Source organism: Fundulus heteroclitus, chromosome 12 (assembly GCF_011125445.2).
Source record: "Fundulus heteroclitus isolate FHET01 chromosome 12, MU-UCD_Fhet_4.1, whole genome shotgun sequence".
In the NCBI taxonomy this organism is placed as follows: domain Eukaryota; kingdom Metazoa; phylum Chordata; class Actinopteri; order Cyprinodontiformes; family Fundulidae; genus Fundulus; species Fundulus heteroclitus.
In genome coordinates this window covers 36789581-36805837 of record NC_046372.1, presented here as the reverse complement: position 1 = coordinate 36805837, position 16257 = coordinate 36789581, and the positions used below count along the sequence as shown (strand labels likewise).

Below are 16257 nucleotides of genomic sequence, written 5' to 3'. Positions count from 1 at the left end.
GCAAGTATTTGTAGAAGTTGAGGTTTTCTCTATTGGAAGTTTTTTAACAAAGGTTTTGACAAGTGATGTGTTTTAAATAAAAAAAAGTGTGACAGTTTAATAAGTTTATATCACCTTAAATTAAGTGATGTCACAGACAAATTACAGTCTGCAGCTCAAACACAAAATGCATTGAACATTTGGTCTATTGTGTTTTTAAAAGAGGAGAGCATACCATAAGATGTTTTTTTCCCCTTTCAAATAAACCATTGGAAGTTTGTAGACTATTATATTTTCCTTAAGGCTTAGAGTGATGTGAAAATTTGTCTGCCCCCTTCCTGTTATCTTTTTTTTTTTTTTTTGCATGTTTGTCACACTTAAGTGTTTCAGAATTCTAAATAAATTCAAACATCAGCAAAAGACAAAAAAGTAAACACAAAATGCATTTTTTTAATAAAGATTTTTATTATTTTTTACTATACACAGGTGATCATAATGTTATGGCTTTTGTAATGCCACACTGAGAGCCATTATCCACAGATGGAGAAAACATGGAACAGTGGTGAACCTTCCCGGGATGGGCCAGCCGACCATAATTACCCCAAGAGCGCAGCGATGTCTCGTCCCAGAGCTCCCAACAGAACCCACAACAACATCCAAAGAACTACAGGCCTCGCTCACCTCGGCTGAGGTCAGAATTCAAGCCTCCACCATAAGAAACAGACCGGACAAAAATGGCCTGCACAGTAAAGGTCTAAGACAAAAAAAAAAAAAAAAAAAAAAAAGAAGACTTTGGAGGGGCCTAGTCAAAGTCTTGACGCAAATCCTATTGACATGCTGTGGCATTGCCTTGAAATGCTTGAAAACCTACAAGTGTGGTTGAATTCCAACAATTCTGAAAATATGTGTGGGCCAAAACTCCTCCACAGCGCTGGCAAAGACTCACTGTAAGTTATCGCAAACGCTTGATTGCAGTTGTTGCTGTAATCAAGCGGCCCAAGAAATTATTAGGTATAGGGGCCTATCACTTTTTCACACAGAGTCATGCAAGTTTAGATTTTTTTCTACATTACTAATATAACCCTTAATGTAAAAAAACACATGTTTACTAGTGTTGCCTTTGACTAATATTTAAATTTGTTTGATGTTCTGAAACACCTAAGTGTGACTAACAGGCAAAAAAAAAGAGGAACGCTTTTTCACCACATTGTGTATTGTAAACGTTTGCAGAAAGTTCTCCTAGTCCTTCTGTTGTATTGACATTTTTATTTTTATTTTGTAGCACTAGATGGGTCTTAAATAAATAATAGGGTTGAGAGAGAGGAGGAAGACATGTGGCAGAGGTCCACATGACATGACTCGACCCCAGCATGGCAACGTCGAGGACTGAGGCCTCTGAACATGGGTCGCATTGCTCTACCTTAGCACCACCAACGTGCCCCATATTGACACTTTAAGCAAAGTAAACGCTTCTTCTATTACTTGAGGGACACAGTGACATATTATTTTCACTGTCCTGCTGAGTATAAGCAGCCCCTTGAAAATGATGCTAGTAGTCCAAGAAAAGTGTCAAGCAGACAACAAGTTAAAGAGAAAAACAGACAAAAAAACACTGCAAATATCCAGCTAAAGGAGTTAGACATTTTGAGAAAAGAATTACAGTTATAATGCCCAAAAAATACAGCTACATTTAATTTTTGGTCCTTAGGTAGAATATTCCCTCTGTACTTTTACTGCCTTCTACCATCCTTGGCAAAGTCATGGACAAAAAAAAAGTATAGTTTATAAAGGATAGTAATCAACTAAGATGTTCCCTGTAACTTAATCAATACAGCAACTCAGAAAATTGTATTATAGTAGTCATTAAAACCAGTGATTGCTCCATGAGAAGTAATAAGCAGAGATTTGATAAACTGTTCCAATAATTATTTTATTGTTCTAATGTAGGCCCAGTTCACAATCCTGCTCTGGGAATAGACCATTGCAATCCACAGAAGAAAGGAGTATTTTTTTTAAATCAATCCATAAACAGACAGGAAGCCTGTAAAGAGAAGCCTTAAAGGGAATAATGTTTTTTTTTAAACAATAAAAAGACAAACTACTGCTGATTTTGATGAACAACACTGCCATGTCTTGTTCTGTTTGTCCACCTTAAACAGCACTGGTCTACATATTTGCCACGTTCCCTACAGGCCTTGAACAGGATAGCACAAACTAATCAAAGTAAACAGTGCTTTCATTTTGAAGTCTGCCATCTTTGATGAGTGATTTTCATAAGATTAGGTTATATTTTGTAATTACAAGTCTCTTATGCAGCCGTATTTCTTCAATCTCCAACAGTAATAGATTCTCTCTGGCAATACAAAAATTACATTTTGGAAGTGTTTATTTTTTCACTGATACATTTACAGTCTCTGAGGTGTCAGTGGACTGCAAAGGGGGAGCACGCCTATGGGAGCAAATGAAAGATAGATTATAATGGACCCAATGCGCAGAGTCTAATTTAAAAGGTAAAAGCACTATCATACAATAGGTTCAGACTAATGTTCCATAACATAGCATAGTGGAAAGCCTATGTGATGTTAGCTAAGAGTGACAGTGAAGTAGCATGACTGAAGAGCAGACAAAATTATAACAGAAGGCCAAATCACTTTCCCTGTCCAATCCATACCAGCTTGGCAGATGAGACCAAAGACGGGCCTTTGCTTTCATCTTGAATTTGTTGCTGCCCTTTTTAGATGCAATTGCCTATCTGTCATCCTATGAATATATCTGCCCTCTCCAATCAAGCCCATTTCTTTGATGTGATGCCTTGTGCTGTTGGGCTGCAGGTAGCATGTGAGAAAGGAAAGTGGAATCAGTGATCAACATTAAATCTAAGGGTCACTTGAAAATTGTGTGTAATGTTTTCCTTCCTCTGTGTTGTCATATGAAGCATTGATTTTCATCCAACCTCACTTGATTAGAACTATGGTGAAATTAAAGCTCCCCCCCTTCCCCCCAACATATTGTGAATTGATTTTTTTTTTCAACCTGACAAATTACCTGATTCCACATAAAAACACAAAATTATCTTGACATCTAAACATCATTATCTTGTACAAGCACATGATCTAATTGCAGCCTTCTCCTTAACAAGGTGTCTGGACCACAAAGGAGATATGGAAAGCCCATACGACTGAGATCTATTCAAAGAAGAAACACATTTTTTTGTTCTCTGAGTAAGTTAGGGCTCCCCAAATAATATTATTTTCCCAAAATTAACCGAGCATTTCTTCATCCTATTTGCTGAGATGTTTAAGTATGTGTATGTGCTGTATTGTATCACATGGCGCTCTTTGATGCATTTCTTTATTAGAAATAGATTTCTAGTTTTCATTAAAAAAATTCTACATCAAAGCATGAGAAAAGGTGGATTAGAATTAGCAACACAAAATTATTATTTGAAGCCATACTGAAATGTATGAAAAACGAGAAAATACTGGCTGGATGTGCAGAACTGGAAAAGAAAAGAAAATGTTTGAACAGCCCTCTCTTTGTCCCAGTGGGGGGAAGCATGTTCTTGTATCTGGTTTTGCTACAGTTCAGTGACTAGGATGTCTATCAGTGGCTCCCAGTGTGTTCCCAGAATGTTTTAAACAGAGTTGACTCTCGAAAGGGAGACAGTCATTACACCACAGTCCATAATATGTCCATAGAGCATTTGGTGCAGGATGGTTAAAGTGTCTTTTATTGACTAAACGGTCAATTTGGCCTTGTAGCCTGTAAGTGTAGGACATTCTTGCAGGTAAAATAGCAGACAGGCAGTACCAGTACCAATCAGACTGATGTTGAGACAATCCACTATCGATCAACAGCTCCTCTGTATTACCTTTAGTGTCTTTAGGAAAGATAATGATCACACACGTTTACCTAAACATGCTCATGAAAATTACAATGTAAAGGTTGTAAAACTTAAACATGGTTTAGTTACTGTAAAGAATAATCTGGCATACATTTTATTCACCCTCCACTCCTCAGTAAATATTTTGTAGAACCAGCTGTTGCTGCTTTTAATACTGCTGATTTTTAGGGTATGTGGCAGTCAGCTTTACTCATTTAATTAATGTCAACAATTTACCGATTAAAATTATCTCTGGACTTTGTTTGGGTCATTCTAACACATATACAGGCTGTGATATAAACCATTCATGTTCAGGGTAAACCTTCACCTTGCTGGAGGGTTTTAAAACAAAGTATTTAGCAGCCTGTTCAATGTTTTCTGCTAGGATTGCCCTGTGTTTGGTTCCATTCATCTTCCCATCAGTTCTGACCATTTTCACTGGTTGCAGCTGAGAAAAAGCATCCCCAATAGCATAATGCCCCCACCCCTATTTGTAATTAGTTTGCTAGGATTGATTTGCAACCTGTTCTGCAACATATGACATTTTGGATCAGAGCATTTTCTACAACAATTTTACTACATTGTTTGAGACATTATGGTTTTATTTCAACAGTGACTATTTTTAAAACCCTTAAAGGTATATAGCCATGATATATGCTTATAAAACCAGACCTAATCATGATCATGATAAAATAAAGTTACATACACCAAGCCTCCATCTTGATAATGTTTTGATAGTCCTTTTTTAAGTCTAGATAGAATCCAGCACCGGGCACGATGAACAGATATAAACAGATGTGGCGCCATCTACTGGCAGTATCGCAGAACCACCATATTGCCGGTTTGCTTACTTAATAAATCACCTATAAATAATGCCTGACCCTCTGCAATGTCTCGCAGTAAAGCGGCAGCTCAGCAAGATCAAAGACCCACCATTATTAATTAAATACACGGATCTACAGCAACTTTAAGAGCCTCATATCAGAACATTTACTCACGTCATTCAACAATATAGTCACATTTGAGCCTCAGCAGCTTTAGCGTCCACTTCAGTGAACACCAATATTCATACTCTATTCCCAGTGACATTCCAGTCTTTTCCCTCTTTGAATCATAATTTTTTACTGTTTTTTTTTTTTCTCTAGATCTTGGACCATTCTGCATTGTTTCGCTGGGAGATGCTAATAGCCGTTAGCTCATTGCTTGTTTTATCCCCTGCTGTGCATGTGCATTGATGTATTTCCTCTGTTATTAAAAATAAAAATGAAAGGCTTTATTTATTAACAAATTGAGCAAAAACAAAGCGTGAAACAATAACTAATACGGCAGCAGTACGTGATAATCTTTCAGACTGAGCTACTGATGTATACATTTAAAAAAAAGTCCTGTCAACATTCACTCATCTGAGCAGTAAAAAAAAAAAAAAAAAACAATTCCTCCAAAGTTGACATGGGTCTCATTGCTGTTTCTCTAATTGATGATTTCTGTCAGTTTAAGTGGATGGTCATGTCTTGGTAGGTTATTTATTGTGCCATACAGAAGAGCTCAGCACTCCAAAGATGTTCAAAGTTCATGAAAGTGTTTCAGAATCTGCTGTAAACTAACCTAAGCTTTACCCCTGACCTGTCAGCATCACCAGTCGTTGTGATGTTGTTTGTTCTTTAATGCTCTCTAAAAACAACTGTGAGGCCTTCAGAGAACAGCTGGATTTAAACTGATATTACAATATCCATAGCTGAACTGTTTTTAGCTGACTTATGAATGGAGGTTGATACACTTGATTTTACAGAGCCATACAAGAGAAAAGGGAGCATAATAGTAATCCATGTCACACTTTTAAGAAGTTTTATTTATAAAAGAACATTTTCTTGTGCAATGCTTTGTTTTGTTTTATATTATAAAATCTGTTAATAAGATACCTTCTTATACAATCTCAAAATCTGTCAAAATGTTGAAATATTGCAATATTATTGCAAAGTACTATACAGTGGATAATTGTGGCTAGATCTTTATAACTTTACTGCACGTCTATACTGCCGCTTGTAACTTGTGCAACTGTTTTGTGAGGCAAGATCAGACAAGGAACCGCAGCCAATATTAACCTGTATCAGAACTGAAAACAAGAAGATCTTAATTGGAACACCCCTGTTTTATACAATACAGCAACGTGGAACTGAAGTTATTAAGATTTTCCACAGGTCACTTCAGCTTCTCCAACAGAAGTAAATCAACAAAATCACCATGATGCATGAAGGAGCGTAGATATCTGCATCGCAATTCATAGTTAATCCATTGAATGCATTTCAAAACAGAAAAGAAATCAATATTGTCAACCTGAAGTAAAAAAAAAAAAAAGCGGATCTCCATGTGAGCAAAGCTTTACAGGCTCTCTTACAAAAATCAATAGAAGCAGCCAGTGTTATTAGTTTAAAAAATATCCCAATTATCCCTTCCATTCAAAGCGTTTTTAAATCCTCTCAGGTGTATACTAATAATTGTAGTGCCTCTGTAGTGTTTGCCTATTAAACTGTTTTCACACTCAGCACTTAAAGTTTTGAGTGTAAAATTTGGGACTTCAGTTCGCCCAGTTTGTGGCCTTGAGTTTGTGAGCTGTATTTCTGACTTCAGAGAACTAGTGAGAACTTGGAAATAGTACAAAGGACATTTAGGAAATACCTGATTACACACTTGGTTGGGTGATTAATTCAATCTAATCTGGGAGCTAGGATTCACACCAAATAGTTCAAAGCCAGAAAAACTATATGTTTTTCCAAACCATCTAATTATTTACTTCTTAGATATAAGTGTGGGTTGGTAGGATGGTCAGATAACCATAAATAAAATACCGCAGTTTCATATCACACTATTTTCTAAATTTAGGTTTAGTTTTTAGGTGCAAATTACACAAACTATTATAATTTATTGCCATTCTTCTTTTAACAGAATAAGACCTGTTTAAATAGCTGATATTAGCTGCTTAATCTGTTAGACTCATTCACCAGGTGGCCAGCCTGTTACGGATCAGACAGGCAGGAGAGCCGAAATTCGAGCCAACCAGTGTTGTGTTTTAAAAGGTTTATTTTATCAAGAACCTGGAACCTGGTGCATGCAGGGAACCTCTGGTGAGTGCTGGTTGCTCACAGCAGAAAATCACAGACAGGATAGCTGAAGCCAGATCAATGTCCGGTGGACAGGCTTGGGTCATGCACAGGTGGTTAGAAACAGGGCAGGCAGTTACAAAGGGCTCGGCAAGGCTCATGAGTCAAGGTACTAATCCAGGTCATGGTCCAGAAATTAGAAACTTTAGTAGAAGCGAAGGCAGGGCAGAAGATCCAGTGACATGACTGTGGTCAACACTAGGTAATTAGGCATGGAGTAACGCTGAACATAAAAGCCTTCAATTATCTGGTGTTGTCCTGCTGTCTGCGTTGAGCTTAGGAGCGTGAAACAGGTTTGTGGAATGAGTTGATTTTGGCACCGCAGCGCACAAAGCTTGCAGTTGCAATGAATAATCATTGATGAGAATAGAGCAGGATAGGTCCTGACGGCTTGTATTCAATGACACTTTTAGTTTGCTAGCTGTGGTTTCAAAACAGCGTTAACCTAAAGGGTAGTTCGCCCCCAAATCAACTTTTTTTTTGCTGACAAACTGTTAAAATGGATGTCTTATAGATCTGTCTGCATGTCCTGGTCACGGGCTACATCCGAATACCTCTATTGGGTAAGGACTCTTTAGCTAAAGCGGAAGTGTCTCAGTGGTTGACATGGTAAGTGATGTCCGAATAGTGCAGTCAGTAAGACAGGAGGTAGGAAAAGGAGCCTAGATGCTTTCCCCTGCAGCTGATTTAGTATAGGAACCTTGTGATGTGTCCATTACTGGTGCTAAGGCGTTATAAGGAATCCCACAATCCTTTGCATGACATGCTATATAAGCACAGCCCAATTCATGGAAATTAACAAAAATGGACAGGGAAAAGAGAGTGCACACTTTATAGTTAATTTTCGGAAGGCTGTAGGCCTGGATTTGACTAGCATCATCCATGTGTGTTTCCTTCAGGCAATGATGTTGAAGTTAAAGGCTGTTCGAAATTGGCACAGACATCCAAAGCTGCTTCCCTACCTAGGATAGTGTTCTTACTGTTGACCCCATGAAAGGTCAAGGAACAGGAGCTAGGAGCTATAATTAGAGGTATTCGAATAGAGTCCTATTCGGATGGAGTCCTAACTCCACACTTTTTTAAATCCTACTTTTGTGTCTAAAACTGTCTGTGTGGCGCCCACCTAATTTTAAATAGTGTCTTACATTTTGAAACAGTATTGCTATTGATCAAAGGATAGTGTGACATCACCCAGAAAAACTGACCTCAGTGGGGTATAAAAACGGCTTGTGTGTGTGTGTGTGTGTGTGTGTGTGTGTGTGCGTGTGTGTGTGTGTGTGTGTGTACACATATACCGGTTGCACCAATGTATGGCAGCCTCACTTCTGTCAGTCTGCATCAGGGCAGCTGTGGCTACAAATGTAGCTTATCACTGTGAGGGAGTGAATGTCTGCGTGGGTGAGTGACTGAATGTAGAATGAAGCAAGGGTCTTCAACCCTGGTCCTCACGGCCCACTATCCTGCATGTTTTAAATGTGTCTCTGCTCTAGCACACCTGAACCAAATGATTGCATGACCTCCCCAGCAGCCCTAAAAGGCTGCAGAGGCCTATTCATCACCAATTTATTTAGGTGAGGTGTGTAGAGGCAGGGAAATACCTTTACTCTTTGGGGTCATTGTGTAATATACCAGTACAGGCCATTTACCATTTACTTGTGCACGAGAAGAGGCTGCCCAGTGTAACTTGCTGCTGTCAGTCAGTCAGGAATTGTCTGACTTCACAAAGCTCCAGAGACTTGTTAATGATCTTGGGAGTGAGTTGGTCAGCCCAGGTTCTCAGACATGAGGGGGAGACACAGTCAGTTCCTGGAGCTTTCATGGTCGTTTGGCATTGAAATAACTTATTTATAGGCTATTGTATCATTCTCAGAGGGCTTAAATCAAAGTAGAAGGCCTTAGAAGAGTAGGGTGGATGGTGCATGGGAAGCTAGATGTGAACAAGTTGGTAAGACAGCTGCGTTTTGAAGTTGTTAGGCTGCATTTTGAAGTTGTTAAGTCTGTCTGCCACACACAGCCCCTTCTCAGGGTTTGGAAATGCTCTTCTGTAAGCAGTTGTAATGATTCCTGCCTGATCCTGCCTGAAAAACACTTGTTTGCTGTCCCATGATGTCACTCCTTGCTCTCGGTGCTGCACCAGCAATCAAGGTCTGAGTAGTTACACCTGTTTCGGCTCTAATTACTGGGAGTCGCTGCACCAGGGAAGAACAATATATATTCCTGGCTCTCCCAGTGGGTAACCACCAGATTCTTGAAAGCCATTGTGTGAGTAGACCATCCAGCATTCCTTGCATTAAGCTCCTGATCACGACCCGTCTGCATCCTGTTTCTCAAGTTGGCTTCTGTGTTCTGGACATCGACCTCCTCCCTTACCTATCATCCTAGCCAACTTGTCTCTGCCCGTCTAGATTTTCCTGCCTATCGTGTATGAACCAGGCCTTGACCTTGGACCTGTCTCCTGTCTCTGCCCCGCTTGGAAACCTCTGCCAGGTGTGTGTGACTCCTGGTAGGGATTCTCTCGCCTGGATCCCAGATTTCCCTCTTGCCTAATCCTTCTGGAAACCTCTGTCCTGTAGACTGTCTCCCTGTGCATGACCACAGAACTGACAATGGCTACTCCATTAGCCTTTGCCCTGCCAAGCCACGCTGTGATTCGGATCAGTCAGTCAGTGATCCAAATCATTCATATGGAGCCAGTATATTCAATCATCAGAGGCAGTGCAACCTCCTTGCATCTGAGAAGGTTTGTGGCTTTTATTCAGTGCATCATTACTTCCACTGAGTTGTTCTCGGTCAGTAACCCTGCTCTTCTCCCCACAGTAATTCCTGTATGAGCTCCCATCAGTTCCTGCTCTAACAACACCAGTTTATTGACAATAAACATCCTTAAACACTTATTCTCTGTGTCGGCTGAATTATCAGGTCTCCAGACTCTGTCAGGGAATTACAGCAGTGATCTTTTTCAGACCATTCCACACTTCAGCTGGGTCGTTAACTGAGAAGCTGTTCCTTAGCTTCCTGTTGTATCTTTTTAGGCTGCCCTGATGTCTTTGATCAGTTTGTTGCTGACCTGTTTATCCAGCATCCTGTCCTCACTGATATAAGCCTCTTCCTTTCAGATTTCTCAAATATAAAGTGAACCATGATGTACCATGATTGTATGTGTGGAAGCTTTTAGTCTGCACATATATCTTCTCACTAAAAATGATGTAAGAAATGAAAGTCTCAGCAAGAGCATAGGACCACGTCTTAAACGTCTGTAACATCTGCATCAAAACATTGGTTTTGTAAAACTTTGAAATTCCTTGCTACCAGTAATCAGCCTATGCTCTGTATCAAAGCTGCTGCACACAAAAATAGTAAAGGCAGTTTACATTCTGTGCAATACATCTGGACAAAATCTTTAGAATCATTTTTCTTTTACGTGCTAGGTGTGTAACTGTAATGTGGCTTTCAGAGAGATACTTTTGTAGGATGAAAATCCCTGCAGAAATGAAGTGGAAAACACTTTATATCAATGCACCTGGGTTCTCCTTAATCTTGGAACAAGTCTCCTGTGGAGACACTGTGGCACTTTCATCACAGTGTTTTGAATAGTAAGTATTACATAACTAAAGTAAGTAAAGAGACAACAGCCCTCAGAGGTAAGACAGTGAAGAGTGTAAAGAGGCAGCAGTGTTTAGCTGACAGTTAAAGTTACACAAATTGTAGCTTTCAACACTGTCAGCAATCACAAGAGACCTTGACAAACCTTTATTGGCACCACACTAAGTCGGAGCTGAAGTGAGCTGAAGAAGGAAAAGAGCATCCAGGCAGTACACAGGGAATTGCAGAGCACAAAGTGATGCAGTCACACTTCAGACCCATTTTCTCTTATCTTGACCCCTTCTTCAATAGATCCCATTGTAATCTTTAGGAAATCTCGGTTCTGTTATAACATATTCATCCCACTTTTCTTTTCACCTCTCATTATTCCTAAGATTTGACTGCATGTTTAAAATTCTTTCTAAGCTGCTATAATAGCATCTACTTTTCAGCCGCAGAAATCAAGAAATAAACATAAATCCAACATAAATCCAATGAGATTGAGAGTATATGATAATGGGAGTCCCCAGCCAGCCAGTGGTGTGTGCCCTGCCACGACAGGCTACATTTTAGTTACATCTGTGCTCTGTTTCCACTTGGCCCTGACAACGTTATTCTTATCATTCTCCCCAACTGTATCCTCTGGAAACCACTTGCATTCACAATGAGCATCTCCACAAGGAGAATTCTGCGTTGTTGTGCCTTCCCGCCTACATAAACAGGACACAGGGAATGCAGCGGCTCAGCAGGGTAGAGAAAGAAGAGTGAGACAGTGTGGCGGAATGACAGAGAGACAGCAGGACGACGGTACTCTGTGATGGTTTGTGGCTGATGTCTAATGAAACAGTTTAAAGGACTGCAGTCGTGCATGCGTGTACTGATTTAGCGTACTAAAATAGAAGCCATTGAAATGAACTCCCATGTATCATGTTAAATTCAAGTAAAACGCACTCTAATCCGAATGCAACATGGGAAAGCATATTGGCAATATACATAAGACACAAAAATGTGGTAAAAACTTTTAAGAAATGTATCCTGATTTAGTATTAGCTCTTAGCTCTACATTAAAACTGGCCCTTTAACGTTTTGACATTTTGTCACATTAGCACCACAAATTATCTACATTTCAATATATATATTAGGATTTTATGTGACAGAGTGATATAAGGTCACACATATATTTGAAGTTGGAGTCAAGGATAATGCCAAAGAGTTTGATGCAGGGTTAGGTAACAAAATAAACTGTCCCAAACTTTGAAAATCTCACACAGCACTATTCACTTCATCATCCAGAAAGCAAAGGCATTACAAAACTGCAAACCTACTAAAACATGACAAGCCACATAAAAGCACAGACCGTGCAGTGAGACCATGAATCACAGAAGCTGCTAGGAGGCCCAAGGTAACTCTGGAGGAGCTGCAGACATCCACAGCTCTAGTGGAAGAATCTGTTAAGAGGACAACCATCCACACATTCCACACAACTGACCTGTTTGGGCTTCAAATTGTAGCAGGTGGAGGTTCACTTCCATCTGCTACAATGGTGTGATCTACAATGTTGTGATCTGGATCAAAGTATCCATATATTATATATGTATAATATATGTATCCATATATTAAAATGCCCAGCAAAAGGCAAGGCCTGAGTCCAGTGTGTGAAAAGACTTGAATGTGATGTTCAATTTTGCCTTGGATCCCATCTGACTGAGCCTACAACATTTTTGCTAATAATTGGTAACATTTTCAGTCTCCAGATGTGTAAAGATAGCAGAGGACTTGTGGCTGCAACTGTAACAATGGGATGATCTACAAAGTAAATTTACTCATGGGGGTAAACAACTTTGCATACCACACATTTAAAAAAAGGAAAACTATGTATCTTTTCCTTCCACTTCACAGTTATGAACTACTTTGCGTTGGATGTCTCATATAATTACAGTAAAATACAGTATAGTTTATGCTTGTGATTTGATCAAATAAAATATTCAACTGGTGTAAATATGTCTCCAAGACATTGTAAACTAGTGCCTTTTGAGTTGTGCTGCATAAAGCAAATCCAAACATAGATGCATTCAGCCACAGATTCTTACTTAAATTAATAACTATTTGCAACACCTGGATTACACAGCTGCAATATCGTGTGCAATATTAATATCACGAAGGACTGGAATGCAATATTTGTAGAATATTGTATTCCAAGTGTCATAAATTCATACATTACAGGCAAATAATATATTGTTTTTAGCTTGTTGGAAGAGGGCTTACTGCTGTAGATGCCCACACCTGACAAAGACGATACTCCCTTGCTGGAACTCATTCACATTATGCTAATCCACCTGCTCGATACATTTATTTTTTAAATTTCCTCCCTTCTTTGAAGCACACTTTACCAGCTTTGCACTATGTGTCATCAGATCAGCCTGTCAGGAAAAAGAGGTGAGAGAGCCAAGATACGAGTTTTGCTAAGTCAGCTTAAGCTTAAGTCTACTCCTGTATAAAATCCTCAGGGGAATGTATTGGATGAAAAGGAATTTAGGTTGCAAGAACCATAAGATTAGAGACTGTTTTGTCCTCTGCGGTGTCTCAGTCTTAGCTTGACCATGGCTGGCCTGAGGTCAAAGCCAGAGTGTCAAAGCATTAAAGAGCCTCTGACAAAACTGCAGACTTCAGACTTATTTCGGATACTTTTTCCTTTCAATTATACAGATTAAACAGGGTCAGTAAGGCCAAATAGTGCCATAAAAGCCATTAAAATCCTTGGAACTTGTTATATTGCAACGACAAACTTCAATGTAGTTTAATGGGATTGTATTTCATAGACCAACACAAAGTGGTGCAGAATGCTCAGAGGGAATGAAAAAAAGTATGAGCTTATGGGTCTCAATTTTTTACATCTAAAAATCTGGAAGGTTCCACCAGAACTAAAACGTGCATAGCCACTTTATTTGACTTTTTTTTTATTTATCAACAGTAGCTCTGGTTGCATACAAAGTTTTTATGAAAGGTTATCATGTCCTGCTGGCATACGACATGAGTTGTTATAGTACATAGTACATAGTTGTTATTTAGGTGTTTTATGCTTTGTTTTTTTCAGTTTGTTAGTAAATAAAGCCTTTTGTGTTTATCTATGATATTAACGGAAGTACTTACCGCACATGTGCAGCAGGGGTTAAAACAAGGAAGTGGCTAATGGCTATTAGCATCTCCCAGGGAAACAATGAAGAAAGGTCCAAGATCCAGTGAAAAAAATATGATTCCAAGAGGAAAAAGACTAGAATATCGCTGGAAATACAGCTTGACCTTTGGTGTTCACTGAAGCGGACGCTAAACCTGTCGAGGCTCAGATGTGACCGCAGAGTTGATTGGTCCAGCATTATTTACAATTGATTTATAAATGAAGCAAACCGGCATATAATAGTTCTGTGATACTGTCACTAGATGTCACTACATCTGTTTATATTTGTTAATTGCACCAGAGAGAGAATTATTTTTTGGTTCAAAAGGGACTATCAAAACACAATCAAGATGGAGGCTTGTTGTATATAACCTTATTTTATCATGATCAACCAGTTTTTGTTCTTTCTTTATAAGCATATTACGTGGCTATATTGCTTTAACATACTTTGCATCATTTAACAGGTTATCTTCCAGACTTTGTCTGCCTTTAGCCCCATCGTGTCATAATCTGGCCTGTCTCCATCCTGCCACACCTCCAGATATTCGTGTTAATTAAGACTTATGGACTGCACCTGCGAGCCTGCCTCTCCGCTGCTCGGCAGTCAGGCTCATACCACACACCTGTTTCCTGCTCTTTAAAAACTCTCCACAAAGCAAGAAAGTACCAGATTATTCAGGCTTTCAATGAGTAGATGTCCAATGTTCTTCATGCCCTTTTACCATTATAAATAAATAATTGAACTGATGTTTTGACCACAACCGTGATTTCTGAATTTCACTTCCATGCCAAGCTCTTGTCTCTAGGAAATAAGACTTTTTCAAGTTAAAACTTGTGTGCTGGTGTTGTGCTTCAGTTAAAGCCTTCCAGAAAATTAGTCTGAAAGTGACTTGTTGTTTTTTGTGTGTGGACTCTTTATGCACACCATACAAACTCAAAAGAGCATGCTCTCCACAAAGCGAGATTTTGATGCTCTTACGTTACTCACAGAAGGATGGTAATGCATGGGTTAAAGTTCTCCTTCGTTGCGATCGTTTTCTGTCAATTGAAAAATGAGAGCAAACAACAGATCCACATGGTTCCGTTTAAACTGTTTATTCAAGGTTTTAAACTGAAGCTGTGCTCCACCATTGAAACCTGGCAGAGCCGGAACATTAACCAATCAGAAAGAGAGTAGGGCGGCTCTTTGCAAAGCAGATATATACCAGATGCACTTATATCCATGGCCAAACGTGTGTATAACCAGAAGGTTTGCATTTATGCGTTTATAGCCAAGCATGACCTGTCCCTTATGATGTCTCAGCCTCTTGTTGACTTGATCAAGTCGGTTGTTGAAGATCAGAGAACACTTTCAAGACTGTCAGTATCAAAAGCACATGGCTCTTATCTCTGCGCTCCTGGCATTGCTGCCCAGTATAAAACAGAATTGTCGACCAAACTGCAAAAACAAAGGTGTTTTGTTTAAATGCAGATGAGTCAATAAAGGCAAATCGAACAGAATTATTAATGTACCGGTACGATACTATGATTATGGCCTGAGTAAAGTGTTGACTCAGCATCTGGTCTCCAGAACAGTCAATATTACACATACAGTAACTATCACACGTTGAATAAAAATCAATATAAACCTACACAGAAAAAAATGGATACTCTTTCATTTGTATAATAAAATTATAAACTCTGTCAAACTAGCAAATAATCATAAAATCGGAGGCAACCAGATTTTCTGAAGACGTTTTCAACACCTATTGAGGAGTCTTTGTCAATTCTGGTGGCTCGCGCTTGAGCAACCTGTAGTTGGTGCGCTGCTGTTTTTAAGGACATGAATGTGATGAGCCGGATAACTAAGGATTTGCACAGGCATCACTTTCCTGTTGTCTTCAGTATTTCAATAGTGTAGTATTCACATTTTAGTGTAATATCACATTTTATTTCCAACCACCTTAAGATCACCCTATGGATTAACATGGTACTAAATAAAATAGTAAAAAGATAAACAACATAGCAAATAATTTCAACTTACATTCACTTGGAACAATATGAAAGTACGAAATTTACGAAATGACAAGGCTGTGGTTGGCTTTGTATGAACATAGGATTGATTTATATTGAATGTGGCAGGGACCCAGTGGAGTTAATGTACAGATGTGAAGTAGATGATGTAATGATGCAAGCTGCTGTCTTTTGTACTAGCTGCAGTTTATGGAGGGTTTTCTGGGGGACAGGGAGGGAAGAGAGTTGAAACTGTAAAGTCGAGAGGTGAGTGGATTGTGGACTAGTTTGGCAAAATTGTGAAGGAAGAACTTGATGCTGCAGAGATGAAAGTAAGTCAACCAGGTGATGTTATGGATGTGGAAAATGAAGGAGAGAATGAAGAGGGCTGTCCAGGATGATGGCAAGGCTCGGAAGCTGAAAGGTGGGCGATCTACAGGAACTGTCAATGGATATTTTAAAATTGCCAAATTTGGTTAAAGTTGACT

General features: G+C 39.2%; 1 protein-coding gene and 1 long non-coding RNA gene across 2 annotated transcripts in view; one reads left to right on the top strand and one right to left on the bottom strand.

Moving 5' to 3' along the window:
* The window catches only part of si:dkeyp-14d3.1 (transmembrane protein 132C), a gene marked incomplete in the record, with an annotated part of 190754 nt that overhangs the window by 113638 nt on the left and 60859 nt on the right, over positions 1-16257 (bottom strand).
* On the top strand, positions 8688-9754 carry LOC118565023. Its single transcript, XR_004932117.1, has 3 exons — positions 8688-9282; positions 9426-9507; positions 9594-9754. It is a non-coding gene; the product is annotated as an uncharacterized LOC118565023 (long non-coding RNA).